A 19,830-nucleotide genomic window follows, 5' to 3' on the forward strand; every position below is an offset into this window, starting at 1 on the left:
GTCCCATGGTATTGCGACATCAATGAGTCATACTTTCTTTCTTCTTGACTTTGTCAATCAACGTCACGTCTGGTCTGTTTGCACGTATCACCCTATCCGTTCTGATACCATAGTCCCAGAGGATCTTTGCCTGATCGTTTTCTATCACTCCTTCAGGTTGGTGCTCGTACCACTATTACTGCAAGGTAGCTGCTGTTTCTTGCACAGGCTCCAGTGGAGGGACTTTTGCCACTGAATCATGCCTCTTTTTGTACTGGTTCTGTGCAAGTGCCGGGCATTCGCTTGCTATGTGGTTTATGGTTTCATTTTTCTTATTGCACTTCCTACATATGGGAGAGATGTTATTTCCGTCTATCGTTCTTTGAACATATCTGGTTCTTAGGGCCTGATCTTGTGCCGCTGTTATCATTCCTTCAGTTTCCTTCTTTAGCTCTCTCTGTAGCCATTGCCAATTGTCATCGCTGGCTAGTTCTTTAGTCTGTCTCATGTATTGTCCGTGCATTGGTTTGTTGTGCCAGTCCTCTGTTCTGTCTGTCTTTCTCCTGTCCCTGTATATTTCTGGGTCTTCGTCTTACTTTTATTAGTCCCTTCTTCCCATGCACTCTTTAGCCACTCGTCTTCACTGGTTTTCAGATATTGCCCCAGTGCTCTTTTTTTTGTTTTCGATGTTGACGCAGTCCTCTATACTAGTAGTCCTCTTCCTCCTTCCTTTCGTGTTATGTATAAGTCTGTCCGTATTTGCTCTTGGGTGTAGTGCTTTGTGTATTGTCATATGTTTCCTGGTTTTCTGATCTATGCTGCGGAGTTCTGCCTTCGTCCATTCCACTATTCCTGCGCTGTATCTGATTACTGGCACTGCCCCATGTGTTTATGGCTTTTATCATATTTCCCGCGTTGAGTTTTGACTTGAGTATCGCCTTGAGTCTCTGCATATATTCTTTCCTGATCGTGTCCTTCATCTCTTGGTGTTTTATATCTCTCCTTCCATTATTCCCAGGTATTTGTATCCTGTCTCATCTATGTGATTGATTGTGTTGCTCCCATCTGGTAGCTTTATCCCTTCAGTTCTCGTTACTTTGCCTTTTTGTATGTTAAGACTAAGGCGCATTTTTTCTATTCCAAACTCCATCCTGATGTCCCCAGATATAATCCGTTACAGTCTGGATTAGGGTATCTATTTCCTTGATGCTCTTACCATACAGCTTGATGTCGTCCATGAACATCAGATGGTTGATTCTGTTGCCTCTTTTCTTGAGTTGGTACCCGGCATCCATCTTCTGAAGTACTTTTGTCATGGGAATCATGGCTACACGAAGAGTAGTGGGGACAGTGAGTCGCCCTGGAAGATCCCTCTCCTGAATATTAACCTCTGCTAGTCTCCTGATATTAACCTCTGCTAGTATTATTATTATTATTATTATTATTATATTATTATTATTATTATTATTATTATTATTATTATATCACTGTTTTTCTTTGCTGTAGCTATTTTACTAGAACATAAACATGTAGTTATTTTGTACCTTTCTTAGAACCTTTAATTATTGTCCCAGGTTCCTATCATTCCTGTTCAGCTTGTTGCCGTTGTAAGAGTCAGAAGAGAAAAAACTTAAAGTAAAGGAACATAACATTGACTTCTCAGTGCCATTCGCCCCTCGCCTTTCGAGAAGGAAAATTGTGAGGAAGGATGTGCATCTCACGCTTATGTATGCGTGTGCGTATGTCTGTGTAAGTGTGTTTCGCTTTAGTGTGACCCTCCATAACTTTTGCAGGATGTGCAATGCATAACTTTTTTAATTACGGTTAGCCAACTCTTGCTTCAGTCTGCTTTGATTTCATGACCCTCAAGCATACTTTAATGATCTCATTACTGCCGAACATGGCAAAACTTTCGTTTCCTATCGCTGCTCATTATTTGGGCATTTTGGTTTTTCCGTTTGGGATATTTCGTAATTCAATAATATTCTAGTTACATGCTGTTCGACAAGGTAAATTAATTTTCCTTTTTCTGTGTTACGACTGCGTTTCTCATCCGATTGGGAGTCTCGTGGGCGGGCTAGAAGGCGAAGTAAATGTTGAAATACGTCATATCTGCATGGCTAACTGTAGGCGATACAATTCTGCACAAGCGCTTTCTGCCTTTTACTTTTCATACTTTACCTTTAGTCTCCTCTCTCCTATTGAGCTGTCCAACTACCAAAATTTTATTTTTCTTTAATTTTAACTGTCATTCAAGTTCACATCTTTCTGGCGACCTCTGTAAGAGCCAGGTTATACACAACACCTCTGAAGATCTTTCTATTCTAAGGCAACTGTTCGTCACCCTTCTATTGGTACAGTTGATGAACTCATGGCTGCTTTCCACTGCGTAATGGCAAAGCCTCTGGTGGATGAATTGAACGGTTTATATTTTAACATCTCATATTCCATCCGCGTAACTGAACATAAAATCTATCTCCCCGCAATTTTCAGTTCGTTTGCATACCTATGATCAGTTCTTAACAGAACAGACGTAATTTAGATTGACTCTCTCTCTCTCTCTCTCCTCTCTCTCTCTCTCTCTCTCTCTCTCTCTCTCTCAAAAGGCCTCACATCTTCTCTTATGTCAGTTTCAACGTATTATCCTTAGTTATCATCTTTTGATAGCCTCACAAAATGGTTACTTCAGCTTAGAAACGCATTTTCATCTATTAACACATTTCCGTTTTTATTTATTTATTATTATTATTATTATTATTATTATTATTATTATTATTATTATTATTATTATTATTATTAACGTTTGCCTTCCTCCTGACATTCACTTTTTTCTACGGCAGTATTTCACGTGTCATTCTGGCGTAGTCCTGAAAGGAGAATCTTCTCGTATTTAATCGCCAACGTCTTTCTTGACGATGTAAATTTAAAATAAAGGTATTGAAAACACGTTTGCGGGATTGCTGTTTATGACGCAACATGTAAACGCCTACTGAACGAAGTGGAAGGCTGGTTCATCTACGCATCCCTTAAACCAGTTACGAAGATTTTTCCCATTTGATAAATTCGGTTATCCTCTCCTGAACGGCTCCGCCACGCCATAACTTTCCATTAAACTTTTATGAAGTTCAAACTCTCTCTCTCTCTCTCTCTCTCTCTCTCTCTCTCTCTCTCTCTCTCTCACGCGCACAAACAGACACAGTCTTCAACCTCCACCATCACCTTTATTTTTAAGTCTTTTCTCTAACTCCAGTAATCATTACAGAACCATGTATCCGATGCATATTTTTTTTCGTTGCTCCTAAGAACGCCTTCGTCTGGTTAATGACTTTTTCACATTTTTTTTTTATTAAATCATCTTTATCTCGATATCAGACTTCTCTATCATTATCTTTTAATCCAATTTCACACCTGCAATACTCTCTGTATTGATTTATAACATCCTATAGGTCTATATTAGGCATAATTTTTATTTCCATACTTTTCTATTGCACCGGTCAGCGAGACGGGCAGATAGTTACCCTCACATAACCTTTGAAAAATTGAGCCAGGCAAAAGAAATTGGTCAAGAAATGGCGGGCTTAACAACGAAATTTGGCTTATTTTAGTTAATGGACATCACCTTCGACATAAATATTCTTTCGTTCTTTCACCGAGATTTCTTCTGATCATTTCATCTCCTGAAACATGTTTGATCGTCACCCCTTCCATATCTATATTAATTAAAAAATAATTGATGGGAAGCTCTCACGCAAACACTCCTGACTCCTTTTGTTTCGTTTTCCTTAGCCCAGTTGCACTTTTACGCCCACGATGATTTAAAGTTGTTTAATTTCCCTCGGAGTGTAGGCGTCCTCAGTGCAACTTTTTTAATTCATTTCTTTTAATCGTCTATTCAGTACGAAGGTCACGTGAGAGGGTCTTGCTTTCTTTGTATACATGAGTGAGGGAAAGAACATGCGATTTTTATTTGTTCAGTATATTAATCTAACAAGATTCTTTATCTTTATCTCTTTGCATATATGTATATACATATGCGCGCGCGTGTGTATAATATATCTATGTATACACAGTGTGTGTAATGAAGTTTGAACCTACGTTTGCAAAGTATTTTTAAATGACAGTATGAAATGTCAGTTTTTTTTTTTTTACTGGGAAAGCGGGCGAATGTGGGCGTTATAAAAAAATAAAACATTATTCTCTATAAGTAAAAAAAAAAAAAGTGTCTTTTGGCCCAAAACTCTTCTTTAGAAACCAGCGCCCACACAAACAAAAAACAAAACCTGCTGCATAAATGAACTCAACCAAATAAGACCAAAACTTAGAGAAGAACCCAGCCCATCTTAAACGGCCGCAAGGCAAATCAGAAAGGTAGTGAAAATAAGCGTTAAAACGCGGAGAGAGAACAACCATCTCTCATAGCTCTCCTGAAGAATAAGTCAAACACGGTCCCGAGAAAGCAAACATTCTGAATAAGTAATTTAGCAAAGTATACACTCCGGAATATACCATGAGAATCCCATTATAATCCGCGGGATACATCCTCGGAATAGGTGGCCGGGAACTTCCGAAAGCTTCGCCCGAAAGGTTATTCAAAATTGTGGAAGCGGAATTTGATGAATAAGATTGAAATCATTAAGGGGAATTTTATTATAGTTTTGTTTTGTTACTCGCAGCAAAAGTCACATTTGATCATTTACGTTTACTGGTTACTAAAAAATTACGGGAGCGAAATATAATGAATAAAACTGAAATCAATTATGGGAATTTTACCATATGTATTATTTGTTATTTACAGCACAGCTCATATTCACTCATTTACGTTTACTCTAATTATTATAAATTGCTTACGCGAAATTTAATGAATAAGACTTAAATAATTAATGGTCGTTTAATTAAATTTATTATTTGCTCTTTACAGCAAAATCATATTTAATCATTTACGCACGCTTTTGTTATTGAAATTTGCGGAAGCAAGAATTAATGAACTAAGACAAGTTATTTAAAGGAATTTTATGACAATTATGATTGGCTATTTACAGAAGAAGTCATTGTAATCATCTACGTTTACTGTAGTTACTAAAAATTGCGGACGCGAATTTTAATGAATAAGGCTAAAATCATTTATGGGAATTTTATTTATTATATTTCTTGTAATTTACAGCAAAGGCTATTACTTAATTATTTACGTGTGCTGTAGTAATTAAAATCATGGCAATCACAAAGAAATTGTAATCAATTATAAGATTGATAGATCTTTTGTGAATGGTCATATTAAAGCGTAGGTCTCACTTAATCATTAGTTAAAGTTAGTCAAAGTCCTCTTGGGCCTTTGTGAGGCTTATAGAGCTGGTGCTGATCTCCTGGTCGACAGCCAGTGGAGGGCAGGTTCCAATGCCTTACATAAGTGGCCAGTGTGTCGCTAGGCCCACTGTTTAACCCCCAACCAGAGGGCTGGTACCTATTATCCTACTAACCCTTCCGAGGTTTCAGACCGCTAGGTTGGCTTTGATTTGATTTATATTCACAGCCTTTAATAAATAATAGGTAAGTTACTTACGAAAAAGGCCCAAGATTGATGGTAATGAGCATGGTCCAGACACTAGCAGATATCGCTTGATATTGTTAAAGGTCACGAGTAATAATACAAGTCTGTCGCAGTGGTTAACAAAAATGTATTTATAAATCTCGTATTGTTACAGTAGAATGTTCACAGCAATGATTAAATTTGTGTATGTAAAATTGAATAAGTATGCCTAAATTCAAGTAGGGATATCGCAAATAAATGGTACTGCCTGTTATTATTGTTAAGTTCTAAATCACTTCATCTTATCGCAAGGAATTGACGACGCGCGGGTAATCTAATTACTCGAAGTTTTCCTTTAAACATGATGTAATTAGCAACAGACAATATGAATGTAGACAATTTCATAGCTGCAGAACGCAATTACTCGCAGAATACGACGGCTTTGAGGAAGCGCTAAGCTCTGGTAATGAGACGAATTTATTTTATTCTGTAGACTTCGACAAAACGTGAGTTGAAGTGACTTATTGGTTTAGTGTAAATTGGAATTTTGCACAGTAAAACGCCTACGTTAAAATGATTGTATTAATTCTAACCCATGACGATAAGAAATAGTTGGAAAAATAAATGTCAACTGTATTTTCATAACGATATTGTTATTCAGTTTTTCAGTGTTTTTTTTTTTTTATTCCATAAGGTTGTTAGAATTTCGATTTAATTTGAATCACTTTTATACGTCTTTCAGAATTCCCTTGTATTATTTATACGTTCGTTTATTTATTTTCCCTGGAATGAAAAGTTTAGTAACTACTAAATTCATATTGAATTTAGAAGCATTTACGTTATATACGTATAATATATATATATATATATATATATATATATATATATATATATATATATATATATGTAATATTTGCATATATATGTATACAAACAGACATACACACACACACACACACACATATATATATAATTATATATATATATATATATCTATATATATATATATATATATACATATATATATATATATATATATATAATATTAATAATAAATATATAGATTATAATATATATATATATATATATATATATATATATATATATATATATATATATATATATATATTGTTGAACTAAATGAGAATGTGCACCTTGTTGTAACGTTCGTCTAGCATGTAAATTAATAGTGAATATAAATGTTAGTTGTCTTTTTCTTTTTAGTTAAAGAAAACATCATAGGGAGAGATCATATCTTTGAAGGAGAACCCGATTAAAAATGTTTACTTTCGTACTCAGTAAGTCCAGGAGTTTTCTTTCCGGTAGAATCTGAAATATTAATTCTAAACAATCGAAAGCATGGATTAAACAGAACATGATGTATCATATTATGAAAAGGCATAGGTAGGTTTCTTAGACTATGGATTATTTATTTACATAAGGGTAATTACGTATTATAAAGATGGAAAACAATAAATAAGGAAAATATACTGTTACGGAAAGATATGTTATTCCACGATTTGGATATACTGTAAATAATACCAGTCTCTCTCTCTCTCGAAGGCGATGCCATCCGTAAAAGCGATGATGACCCGTATGATTCAGCTATATCGGAAAAGACGATTGTCAGTTAATTGGATCTTTTGGAGGAGGCTCCGCCGAAGTGTCGATAAACCCCCAGTCCGAGCGATATTGATTCCGTCCTCGGAACGTCTTCGGCAACCAGGCGTAGCTTAGCCGAGCGGCTCCGATGAAAGAAAGTCGAATTTCGCTGATTGGGAAGTTTCGTCTGTTCGGCGATTGGACCTTCCTCTTGCTTCGCCTCCCTCCCCGGTATTTGGTGTGGCCAGGACTATATCCTGTCTTTTAGTGAGTCCTTGGATTTTGGGGGTGAGGGGTATGATTCGAAGGTTTGTTTGGTTGAGCTGGTGGGTTCAGTTATTTCTCTCCTTTTAAAAAAAGTTTTTTTAATCGGTCATTTTATTTTCCTATTTCAACTTATAGCTTTTCCCAGTAGGGGGCTAGTGCCGCCAGTGCACCTCATGCGGTGCACTGTAGAGCGCGCCTTCGGCCCCTATCTGCAATCCTTTTCGTTCCTTTTACTGTACCTCTTTCATAGTCTCTCTTTCCATCTTACTTCCCACTCTCACCGAACAGTTGATTCATATTACCACTGTGAGGTTTTCCTCCTGATACACCTTCCAAGCTCTTTTGCTGTCAATTTCCGTTTCAGCGCTGAATGACCTCATATGTCATTCATCGTGTGGCCATTAGTCACAATAGGGCGTGTAATATTTTTTGGACGAAATGTATTACGGATGTCACGCTGATATCTATAGAAACCCTGTGAATAATGGCATTATAAAAATACACAAAAAAAACTAACTAACAAACAAAAGACTACATTCTTAAATAAAGACATGTTCAATATGTATGTGATCATGTGGGTGATGATGATGATGTTTATGATAGTTATAATAATAATATTAATTCAGCAATGTTGGTGGGAGATACTAATGCTGAAATATGTCTCTAACAGAGTCCTATGCATCAGCGTTCAGCTACGTGGCACCCCAGTATAATCCTTTTAATATTTTTTTTTTTTAATCTCAAAATCGACGTACCCGGGACCTTATTATGAAGAACAACCCGACCCCCCCGACCCCCAGCAAGAGACCTCTTGAAACAAAAGGTCGAATGTAGTCTACCAATCCTATGCCCCGTCGGTGGATGTCCCGGCTCTTACGTTGGTATGACTTCTATGAAACTGTCCAAGAGAATTTCCTGCCACACACAAGAAGGAGCAATTAAAAACCATATCATGACAGCACACCAGGAAGCTATCTCCCACGACGGTATTATCAAGAATATTAAGATAATAGGGAGGGCTCCTGACCAGAGACGTTTGCGACTGCTCAAGGCACTCCTCATACAGCAAGAGAAGCCCTCATTAAATACGACGCAGGAAGTGCTCTTCCTCCCCACCAACTTAAGGAGACCTATGTGCATAAATAATAGTACAAGTAATACCAGACCGAGCAACACTCCCGATCAAAGATTACCAGATGAGACAAACAGCCCAGCAGCCAATGACAATGCGAGCCGTCGTGACACAACGCCCAGGGAAGTCATGCCCCAGCCTCGACGGTCTGCTAGGCTGCAACAGCGTGACCTTCAATGATAAGAAGTGTCTGGAAGAAAACTTCCTTCAACCAATAGCAGGAACGCATTGCGCCACTAACCAATGAAAACTCAGCTAGCGGTTGACCTCCTGCTGACCTGCCACTATATATTGAGTAGATCTTGACAGCACCTATCTCCTTAAGGACCACCCCAGCCATCAATATTAAGGAACTAAAAGAAGAAGAGAAAATCAAGAAGGCAGTAGTGGTAGGATACCCACTTGAGATGCTGGAAAGTCACCTGACAAACTTAAGTATCATAATAGCGGCAGTAAGGATGAAAATCAAGGAAGGCATTCTTACCAAAGCCATCCTAGCTACCTTTGTAGGTATCATTCCTGAGAGAATCGACCTGGGAGTTTTTGGAAAATATGGAGTTAAAACATATTACCCAGAACCTCTCAGATGCAATAAATGCCAGAAATTTGGACACCACAAAAACCAAGCAGGAGACTTGCGCAATCTGTAGCAAAAAGCACCCAACTGAAGAGTGCATTGCAAAGCGCAAAGCAGGGGTGCCAACAACACCAAAGTGCCCCAACTGCAGCAAGGCACACATCGCAATGGCCTGGGGATGCCCTGAAAGACTGGCAAGAGTCAAGGCTGCCCTACCCAAAGAGTCAAGAAAGGAAAGAAGTATATCAAGAGGAAGAACAGCCCCAAAACATCAGCCAAGAAGAAGATCCTATACCAGGGAAGAGCTGGAGGAATCCAGGAAAAAAGCAGGCCTCAGCAGAAGAAGAACCAGCTCCAGGTCTGCAACAAGAAGGCCCACCACCCAGCAAACGAGTATTCAAGCTCCCAAACCACTGCCAAGATCCATCTTCATAAAGACAGTGGACCTAAGAGATAGAATAACCGACTTCTCTAACCACATTATACAGGGAGACATCAAGGCAGAAACCGTAAAAGAATGCATCGAAGAACTATTAAAGAGCTTCCTTAGAGGAGCTTCCAAGTCCCCCTCCCCTCTACCTCTACGAAGGTTGCTGCAACAAACCCCACTCCTCAAACCCCCTCACCTATACCTTCCACATCCCCCCTCAAACCTACACCTTCCACATCCTCAAACCCAGTGACCCCCGCCCCTCTCAATTCATCCAACTCATCCTCATCATCATCATCAGTCACTGAGAATATGGCAGGAGAAACAGGAATTAATTTCGCACCAAGAGACATAAGACGCTTCTCCTCAACATACCAATCATGTTGAAAATCATCAATTGGAATGCTGGCGGAATAAGGAGGAAGGCAGCTACACTAATTGCAGCCTGCAAAACAGAAAATGTGGACATCATTCTACTTCAAGAAATTATGCTAACAACTGGGACAAAATTCAGAATAACTGGATATAATGTCTATACAGCCCCATGCATAGGCACGGACAGAGGGTTGGCAATTCTCATCAAGAATGCAATCCCAACAGTGAAAGCACACAACCCAATCCCCTGTGGCAACAATGTGGAAACCCTAGCATTGAGGATCAGACTGCTAAACCAGAGGATAGACATATACAATATATATAGAAAAGTAAATAGAGAAGAACCAGGAGAACTACAACTCACACTGCTCTTCGCACATGCAACAGATACACCCACAATTATATGTGGGGATTTCAACGCACATCACCCTCTGCTATCATTCCCATAAACCACAAACCAACCTGGAGAGCACACATAGCATTCTCTCTAGAAGAGTTTGAGGGAGTCTCACTACTCAATTCAGGGCAACCCACACACATAAGAGGAGGCAGCTTAGATTTGACATTTGCCACAACGACAATCAGACACCTAACAAGATGGCAAGTACACCTGACACTAGTCAGCAATCACTTTGCCACAGTAACAGAATTGGAGATGCAGCAACTACCTCCAATACCGCCACCTCCTCCGAGATGGAATCAAGACCTTGCAGACTGGGTTGTATTCCGTCTAGCTCTTGAAGAATGGGCAGTGCAATATACACCTCCAGAAGACATAGATCAGCTAGAAAAAGAACTAGTTGAGGCTATACACAATGCAGCAAACAGGGCAATGCCCATGAGAGCAGGAAGAAGAGACTACACCTACAAAGACTCCTGGTACTACTGCCCAGAAGTAAGAAGACTGAAAACCTTACTAAACAGGGTAACAAAGCTCTACAGGAAAAGAAGGACAACAGAAAACAAAGAACAGCTACAAGCAGTCAGTCAAAAATGATGTTCAACAGCAGCTGCAAGAAATAAGAATTGAAAAGTGGATGGAATGGTGTACAAAACTATCACAATATACATCTCTCTCGGAGCTATGGAAGTGGCTGAATAGAGTCCCCGGAAGGAAGAGAACTCCCATAGCAACTCACCCTCACCCACTAGAAGAAGCAGAAAGACTGGCAACATCCTTCGCCAACAGGACAAGCTCAGACAACCTCTCCCCTGAAACCAGAAGAATTCAAGATCAGCTAGCACTGATCAGATTGGAGGAGATCAATGCGGCCTGCCTTAGACCAGATGATACGGACACCCCTTACGCTGTAGAGGAACTGAAAGCAGTATATAAAGTTGGCAGAGACCACAGTGCCAGGAGCAGACAGGATAACATACACTATGATCAGTAATATGGGTCCTGCAGGAGAAACAGCCTTTCTAAGAATCATAAACAAGACACACATTGAGCATACAAGACCACAGACCTGGAGGCAGCAAGACACACAGGCAATCCCCAAACCTAAAGATCCAGAGAACCCAAGACCTACTGCATTGGTGTCATGCATTGAAAAAACTGGAGAAAAAATGGTATTAAATAGAATGAAGTACAAGATTGGTCCACTGCACAAGCAGCTATCCGCATATCAGGAAAGAGTCGGAACTACAGAGTGCATAACAGATGTTCTCAGCTACATAAATCAGAAGAAGGCTACAGTAGTTTTCATAGATTTTGAAAAGGCTTTTGAATTAGCCAGCCCAGCAGCAATACTGCAATCAGTAGTAAGGAAGGGAGTCCAAGGACACCTGCTAGCCTGGACAAAAAACTATGTACTAGGAAGGCAGGCCAGTAAAGTTCTAAGGAGTGATGTCTACATTCCACCACTTGGAAAATGGCACCCCTCAGGGAGGAATTCTGAGTCCATTTTTATTCAACATACTATTGGAGAATATAGCCTCCCTTCGGCTTCCAGAAGGCGTAGAAATCTTTATCTATGCTGGTGATGTGTGTGTAGTAGCAAGAGGAGCTGTTAGAATGCCTAGAATGCAAAGGGCACTCAATGACATCAGCAATAAATCAAATGAGCTAGGCCTTAAAATAAATATAAATAAAACTAAAGCCATGACAATAAAAGCCCACAGACCGCTGCAGCCACTAACAATAGGAGCAGAGCCCATAGAATGGGTAGACAGCTACATGTTCTTGGGAGTTGTCATAGACCAGCAGTTAACTTTCAAGGACGAAAGCAAGTACTTGGGAGAAAGAGCAAATGCAAGACTGGCAGCTATGAGATATATGTCACCCCTGAAGTAGGGAGCAAATGAACACATACAAAGGAAGTACTACCTAGCCTGCACCAGAACACTGGTAGACTATGCTGCCCCCACTCTGATGAGGCTGACAGAGGTTCAAAAAGAATCACAGGAGGTCATTCAAAACAATGCAATGAGACTCGTGCTAGGAGCACCCATGTGGACAAGGCTGTGCAACCTCAGGCTTGAAACTAACTTGCCAAAACTAGAGGATAGGATTGCACAGAGAAATGCAAGCACAATGGCCAAGATGTTCCTCTCAGAAAGAGACTCCACCTCGAAGAAAAGAGCCAGAGAGGAACTTGCCAAACATCCAGAGATTCAAAGTCCGAGGTCCTATGGTAAGGACCAAAGTGACAACATCAAGAGCCTAGGTATGGCAGAGATACTGTTGCAACTAAGTCCAGACACAACACAGGGCACACAACATCTACCACCCTGGAAGAAGGACACTGCAGCATATAAATACACAAGCCTACCAAGAGCAAAAGAAGACTGCACAAGAGAAGAGCTAAGAGCTGCAGCCTATGAGTCAATCAGGAATACTGAGATCATGGGGGCACAAACATACTACACTGATGGCACTGTAGATCTCGAAAATCAAACTACGGGAGCTGCAGTTATTCAAGAAAATTCACAGCCTGCTGGAGGACCTCCAACCATGCCTCCGCTATGCAGACAGAATTAATAGCAATAAGACAGGCACTGCTATACTTGCTAGAGAATGAAGAAGGGCATGTAATCATCCACCCCGACTCAAAGAGAACAAGGCACTGCTGGCTGGAATTAAAACACTGCTGCATCAGCACAGCAAAAGAGGAAGACCTGTCACCTTAAACTGGATACCCAGTCATATAGGAATTCCAGGTAACGAGAGGGCCGATGAGCTAGCGTCAAAAGCACAAAGCACATTGACAGAGTGCAAATACACATACAGCCTACACTGCAACAAGTCAAGAATGCAATGAAACCACTTTGCAAAGAAAACCTACTAAAAAGACCATCACAAGTGGATAGAAAAGAACTCACTGTCTGCCAGATGGTATAAGTGGTCGACCAATCTAGTGCCTCCTCCCATAGACAGGCACACACCAAGAAAACTTGCTGTGATCATCCACAGACTCAGGCTAGGATACAAAGCCTGCTGGGAAATTGTGGAAAACAGTGTTAGACCATGAAAACACTGTGAGGAAGAAACACAGCAACCACTCTTTCACTACCTGCTGGAGTGCAGAGAAACAGCACGGCTAAGAGGTGTAACACAAATAGATTTAAATTCACAAGATGCTGAGCATGCAGCTGCCACAGTCACAAAAACAGTCAGGGATGCTAGAGTAACCAAAGCTAAATTAGCGCGATTCGGACAGCTTAGACCTAAGACTAAAGCCCACCTATATAAGGCGCTCATCAGACCTGCCCTGGAATACCCAATAGTACCAACATGCTTACTCAGTACCAGTGACAGACAAAGACTACAGAGATTCCAAAACGGAGTCCTGAGTTGGATAGATGGCTGCAACAACTGCGACCTTGGGGACGGGGGAACAGAAAGACTTCATGCAAGATACCGCATTGAAGCTATCAATTTCCTTTACTACCGTCTTGCAGACAAGGTATGGCAGAAGCTATCTGACCAGGATGAAGAACTAACGACTAACAGCCTGATCTCCCTGGACGATGAAGACTATAGACCTCACCTCTGGGTTGCGACGACTTTCAAGGTTCACTCAAGACGGGTTACCCGACCCCATTTTTGTTGACACGGACAGTGACAGTGACAACGACACCTAGGAGAACCCCTGGAATATCGAAACAAACCGTGTGTTGACCTGAAAGATAATAATTAGAATTAAGAATAGCATTAAGTACTTAGAATTAAGGTGAACTAGTTTTCGATGTCAACTAAGTAAACTGTAGGGAACTAAGTTAAGTTAATTAGAAAAATGGGAACCAAACAAATCCCATGTTCCCTGGCAGCTAATAATTAGAATTAAGCACCTAGAATTAAGGTAAATTAGTTTAGATATTACGTAAACTGTAGGGAACTAAATCAGCTTAATTAAGTAAAGTAAGAAAGAAATGACTCATATTGAATGAAAGTGAGGTGATTGACTACATCATAAAAAAAACAAATCTTTGAATAATTAGGTAATCTGCAATAACAAACTACTTGCTCAGCTAGCCTGGCCCCCATAAAAAAAATCTACACTGACCTCTAACCCTGCACGGGACAAGCCCGAAATGGGATAAGATACCTTCCCACCCCCTCCCCACACCAAGGGAGGGGGGGAGTGAGGACCATACCAATAGAGAGCCTGATTGAGCAACTAACTCTAACTAACACCCTTGCCCACCTGCCTTCCTAGCAAGTCCATACAACATTGGAACTACAAAGCTCACTACAAATCCCCAGACAATCACTACACTAAACAACAAAAGACAAATGGGTCTGTCTCATTCTTACTCACTACCTTCCTTTCACCCAACCTTATACCCATCCAAACCTTACCTTCCTTCTGGGGTCCCCCAGGGGCTAACCCCACTCTATCCTATCGCCCCCCCCACCCTGCTTGCTTGCTTGCGTGCACCTAGTCTGCTCCGACCCACTGCCGTGATCATGCTCGAATGATACCGAGAGAAACGTTGGCCACTAATTCGTCATATTTTGATTGTTTACCTATTTATTGTGACAAATAAATTTGTAAACAAAATCCCTGAAATAGACTCCTCCTGATGAGTAATATCAGCGCAATACTCGCCAGAGAGAAAGGAATTATTGGAAAAATAGAGAAGACTATATACAAATTAAATGCAGCTGATGCAGCAATATTTTTCAGTAAGACTTGTTTGAAAGAGGGTCTCCTTCCAATATATTATTATTATTATTATTATTATTATTATTATTATTATTATTATTATTATTATTATTATTTATTCAGTATAAGAAACCATATTCATATGGAACAAGCCCACAGGAGCTCATTGACTCGAAATTCAAACTTTCAAAGTTATGGTGTTCATTAGAAAGAAATAAAAGTAGGTAATGAGAAATACAGAAAGTGGAGATCACTATTAAAAAAAAGAAAAATAAACAAAAAGATTTGGTTAATAAATAGATAAAAATGTAAGTGAATGATTAAACTGCAGGGAGAAGTGTGATAAGGTAGTAATGCATTACATCTTCGCTTGAAGTGTTCACTTGCAATTGCACGACTACTACAGGAGACTGTTCCAAAGTCCAACGGTGTAAAGAATAAAGGACCTCATAATTAATTAATTCTGGTAGAGTTATTACACCTTTCAATTCATTGTGGCGTCCTATGGAGGCGTCTTTTGCCTAAGATTTTTGAGGTTTTGAGAAGTTATGAGTTCTCCAGTGAACCTAATACAAAGGTCCTTGGCAATACCATGGCTCGAAGTATAAGTTGTCGGAACTTCATTTGTTTTCTTGCTAATTGTTTATAGGCACTACTCTTTAGGAGTAAGTTTTATTACGTTGTTATTTATTTTATTTTCGGTATTTTGGCTTCAACGAATAGCAGACTGGAAATGCAATAAGGTTATATGCAGTTTTGGGAACATCTTACTGCAGGTAACGATAAAGTTCCTTTCATTTATTTTCACCAAAAGTGAAAATAAATGAAAGAGAATGACTTACTGATTGCAGTCAATTTCCTTAACGAAAAACTGCTTACCCACTCTCCCCCCCACACAACAATGAAAAACGAAACTTTTCTTGACGTTCAGTTCCATAGGATTTTCACACAAAAAAAAAAAAAAAAAAAAAAAAAAAACCTCAAGGGAACGAAACTTCCCAACTGTTTATCTTCCTGTCTTCCTGATTTGTTGTCATTTATTTATTTTTTCTTTGTGGAAGTCTATATTGGATTCATCAATCAAACCCCTTCTTTCCGTACATATTGTGCAATAAATATTCACCTTGATGGATGGCAATTTTCCATCGCTTAGGCCTCTGCCATTCGCATCCGCCGTCTGGAGGTATTACGTCATATTTATAACGCTTTTTGGGGGGTGTTTCTCTTGATACGGAATTCTCGCTGATGTTTCTTTCGTCTATAACTGTTTCTATTGTTATCTATTAGTTAAGGCTGAAGGTATTACTGATGTCGAATAAGGTGTAGATTGGATATATATATATATATATATATATATATATATATATATATATATATATATATATATATATGGGGATACAATCCACAATGAAGTAAATTCTCTTGTAGTTTTAAAATATATATTACTTGTATAGGATTAAAGCTTTCGACCATCAACTGTGGTCTTGTTCACTAAAGTGTGATATGTCACCTCAAGGAACTGACAAGAAAGCAGCACAAACATTTGAAAAAACAAACAAGGTAGAAACAAGCTAGTTCAAATTATGAATGATCAGGCGGTTGAGCCCTCGTTCTTTCCAGAATTCGTCTTGATCTTCGTGGGGGAATGTTTCTATTGTCAACTGCTTGTTCTATGGTGGTTGGGTGGTTAGTAGGAGAAATGACCTGAGTGGAGTAAACAGGATGAGGAAGCAGCATCGTTATTGGCACATATATTTCTAAAGTTTGAAATTTTCCCTTTCCTACATATCTCCTCACAAATAGCTGTATTTTCTGTAATGCCAGTATTTCCTGCAAAGGTCTCGTTTAATGAAATTAACGCCCCTTCTACTACTCGTCCTCAAAGTCCGGTCGTTACATGCAAAAACAACCTTTGTACCTTTAAATTTATTGCGTGGTTTTTCTCCCATGTATGTTGCGCAATTGCACTGTATGAACTTCCCCTTCTGCAAGCAGCAACGTGTTTCCTTCTTCCCTTCTTATCAATGGAACGTCTGCTTTCTCCCACGTAACATTCATTGCAATCACTACAAGGTATTACATATACTCCTACATTCTCTCTATTACCCGGGTTATTTTTAATGAGTTTCTTCTTGATTGTACTGTTGTACTGAAAAACTACGTTGAAGCCGTTCTTTTTTCCTTTAAGCTGCCTAGAAAATTTATTAAGTTCTCTATTATAATTTGAACTAGCTTGTTTCCTACCGTTGTTTTTTCAAATGTTTGTGCTCTCTTGTCAGTTCCTTGAGGTGACATATCACACTTTAGTGAACAAGACCACAGTTGATGGTCGAAAGCTTTAATCCTATACAAGTAATATATATTTTAACTACAAGAGGAATTTACTTCATTGTGGATTGCATCCCCATTTACTTAGAGGTACGACATAGTACCTGGCTTCTGCATATATATATATATATATATATATATATATATATATATATATAATATATATATATATATATTATATATATATATATATATATATATATATATTTCAATGTGACTTATCGTGCTAACTTCTCAGGCAAGTTTCGTGGAGGTGAAGAGGCGGATCAGAATTCTTTTGGATGGTCTAGTCGTGTGGAAGGAATGGACGCCGATAGGTTGTGAATTCTGCAGTGTATGCGCTTGTGTGTGTGTGTATGTGTGTGTGTGAGTGTGTGTAGGGAGGTTTGACGCATTGCTGATGCGCCTTTGTGTATAGGGGAATGATGTAGTGATGTAGCCATGTCATGGAAGGTAGTCGCGCAGGGAATACACCAACAAGTCCACAATCAAATTAGAAATACGGCAATTTTAGTGTTTTCTCTCTATCTACCCCCGATCGCGGAAAATACTAACTATATGTATGTATATTATAGAAAAAGGAACGCTGATTGATTTTACGCGTAATCCTTATCTTTCCAATTATTACTATCTGTTATTTCAAGGTAATTCAATTTGGGGTCGATGCCAACTATTTTTGTATATTACTTGTGAGTCAATAACGACTGTGGTCTTGAGTAATAATAGAATTTTATAGTGACGTGAACACGAGGATTTTATATAAAAAGAACATAAGCTATTATCTCACCTATGTACAAGTCATATATAATAAACTTGTTCGTGTTATTGCGCTTTCTCTGACAGTATTTTCATCTAAATATTTCTTTTACATCTAATAATATCAGCCTTTGCTAGTCTGGCAAACCTTTGACCTTCAGGTTGGAGGGGCATACGTGCTGACATTTAACACCTTTTCTCGCAGCTCCATTGATATGTAAAGCCTTGGCTTACATAAATGACCGCCTTACATCTAGCTATTAAAAAAAAAAAAAAAAAAAAAAAAAGTGTATTTCGCCTTCTTTCCCTTAATTTCTTTTTCTACGGTTTATCAAAAGCGTTTCTTTTTAGCAACAATACGATCGATATAGCGATGTCTTGAGATAACAGCCTCTCTCTCTCTCTCTCTCTCTCTCTCTCTCTCTCTCTCTCTCCCCCATTTCCTTCACGCCCTTCTAAAATACAGAAATCCTAGTGACACAAAAGATGTCAAAGTATACACATTATGTTTTATGTAATAGGATTACTCGATAATGATATACTTAGTATACTCGGGTTTACTTTGCCAGAGAGAGAGAGAGAGAGAGAGAGAGAGAGAGAGAATATGAACGTGTATTGTTATTTATCAACTTTGGGCATATTAATGTATATGTCCCACGTGAACTTTAGTGGATAAACAAGTACACACACAGACACACACACACACACTAATCATGTATCCTTGTTGTAAGAGACCATTAAGGGAGTATAATTATTATTACTCGTGCAGTTTTACGCATGAAATTACCATTAGTAGAAAATTCACACAAAGAGCTGAGCTAGTGAATTGTAAACATAAATTGACGTGACTTATATATCGTGTAAAAAAAAGGCAAAAATGCAAAATAGTAATAATAATAATAATAATAAAATAAAAAAAAAGGAAATAATCAAACGCTCTGGAGTGTGAGTTCGGGAACAGTAGCAATAGGACGAAATCCTTGACACGGAACGATATACAGAGTAATGCCTGGAAAACTGGGGTCGCGCCGGAAACTGAATATTGATTGCGTAGCTTTTAAAAAAAAAAAAAAAAAAAAAAAAAAAATCTTTACGAGAGGGGAAAACGTTTTGGGAGGACAAAGTTTAAGGGGGGAAAAACGTTGCAATAGAGAGAAAATGTTGCAACAGAGAGAAAACTTTTCAATAGAGATACAAATTTGCAATAGATGGGGACACGTTATCACAGAGAGAAACCGTTGCTAGAGAGGGGAAACGTTGCAATAGAGGGAAAACCTTGTAACAGAGGAAAAACGTTGCAATAAAGAGGAAAATGTAGCAGTCGAGCGAAAATGTTGCAATAAAGGGGAAATGTTGCGAAAAAGCGAAAGACATTGACATATAGGTTAAACGTTACAGTAGAGGGGACAAAGTTGAAACAGTTGGGAGAACGTTGCAATAAAGAAAAAGCAGTTGCACTAGAAAAAAAATGGCAGTAGATGAAAACGCTACACCAGAAGGAAAACGTTACAGCAGTAGAAAAAAGTTGCAATAGAGAGAAAAACGCTGTAAAAGAAGAAAAACGTTGCATCGGGGGAAAAACATTGCAACAAAGGGAAACTGTTGCTATATAGGGGAAACCGTTGCAATAGAGGAAAAAACGTTGCAACAGAGGGAAAAACGTTGCAACACAGGGAAATCATTGCAACACAGGGAAAACGTTGCAATAAAGGGAAGATCGTTACAATAGAGGGAAAATGTTACAGTAGT

The sequence above is a fragment of the Macrobrachium nipponense genome, chromosome 30 (assembly GCF_015104395.2).
Source record: "Macrobrachium nipponense isolate FS-2020 chromosome 30, ASM1510439v2, whole genome shotgun sequence".
Taxonomy (NCBI): Eukaryota; Metazoa; Arthropoda; class Malacostraca; order Decapoda; family Palaemonidae; genus Macrobrachium; species Macrobrachium nipponense.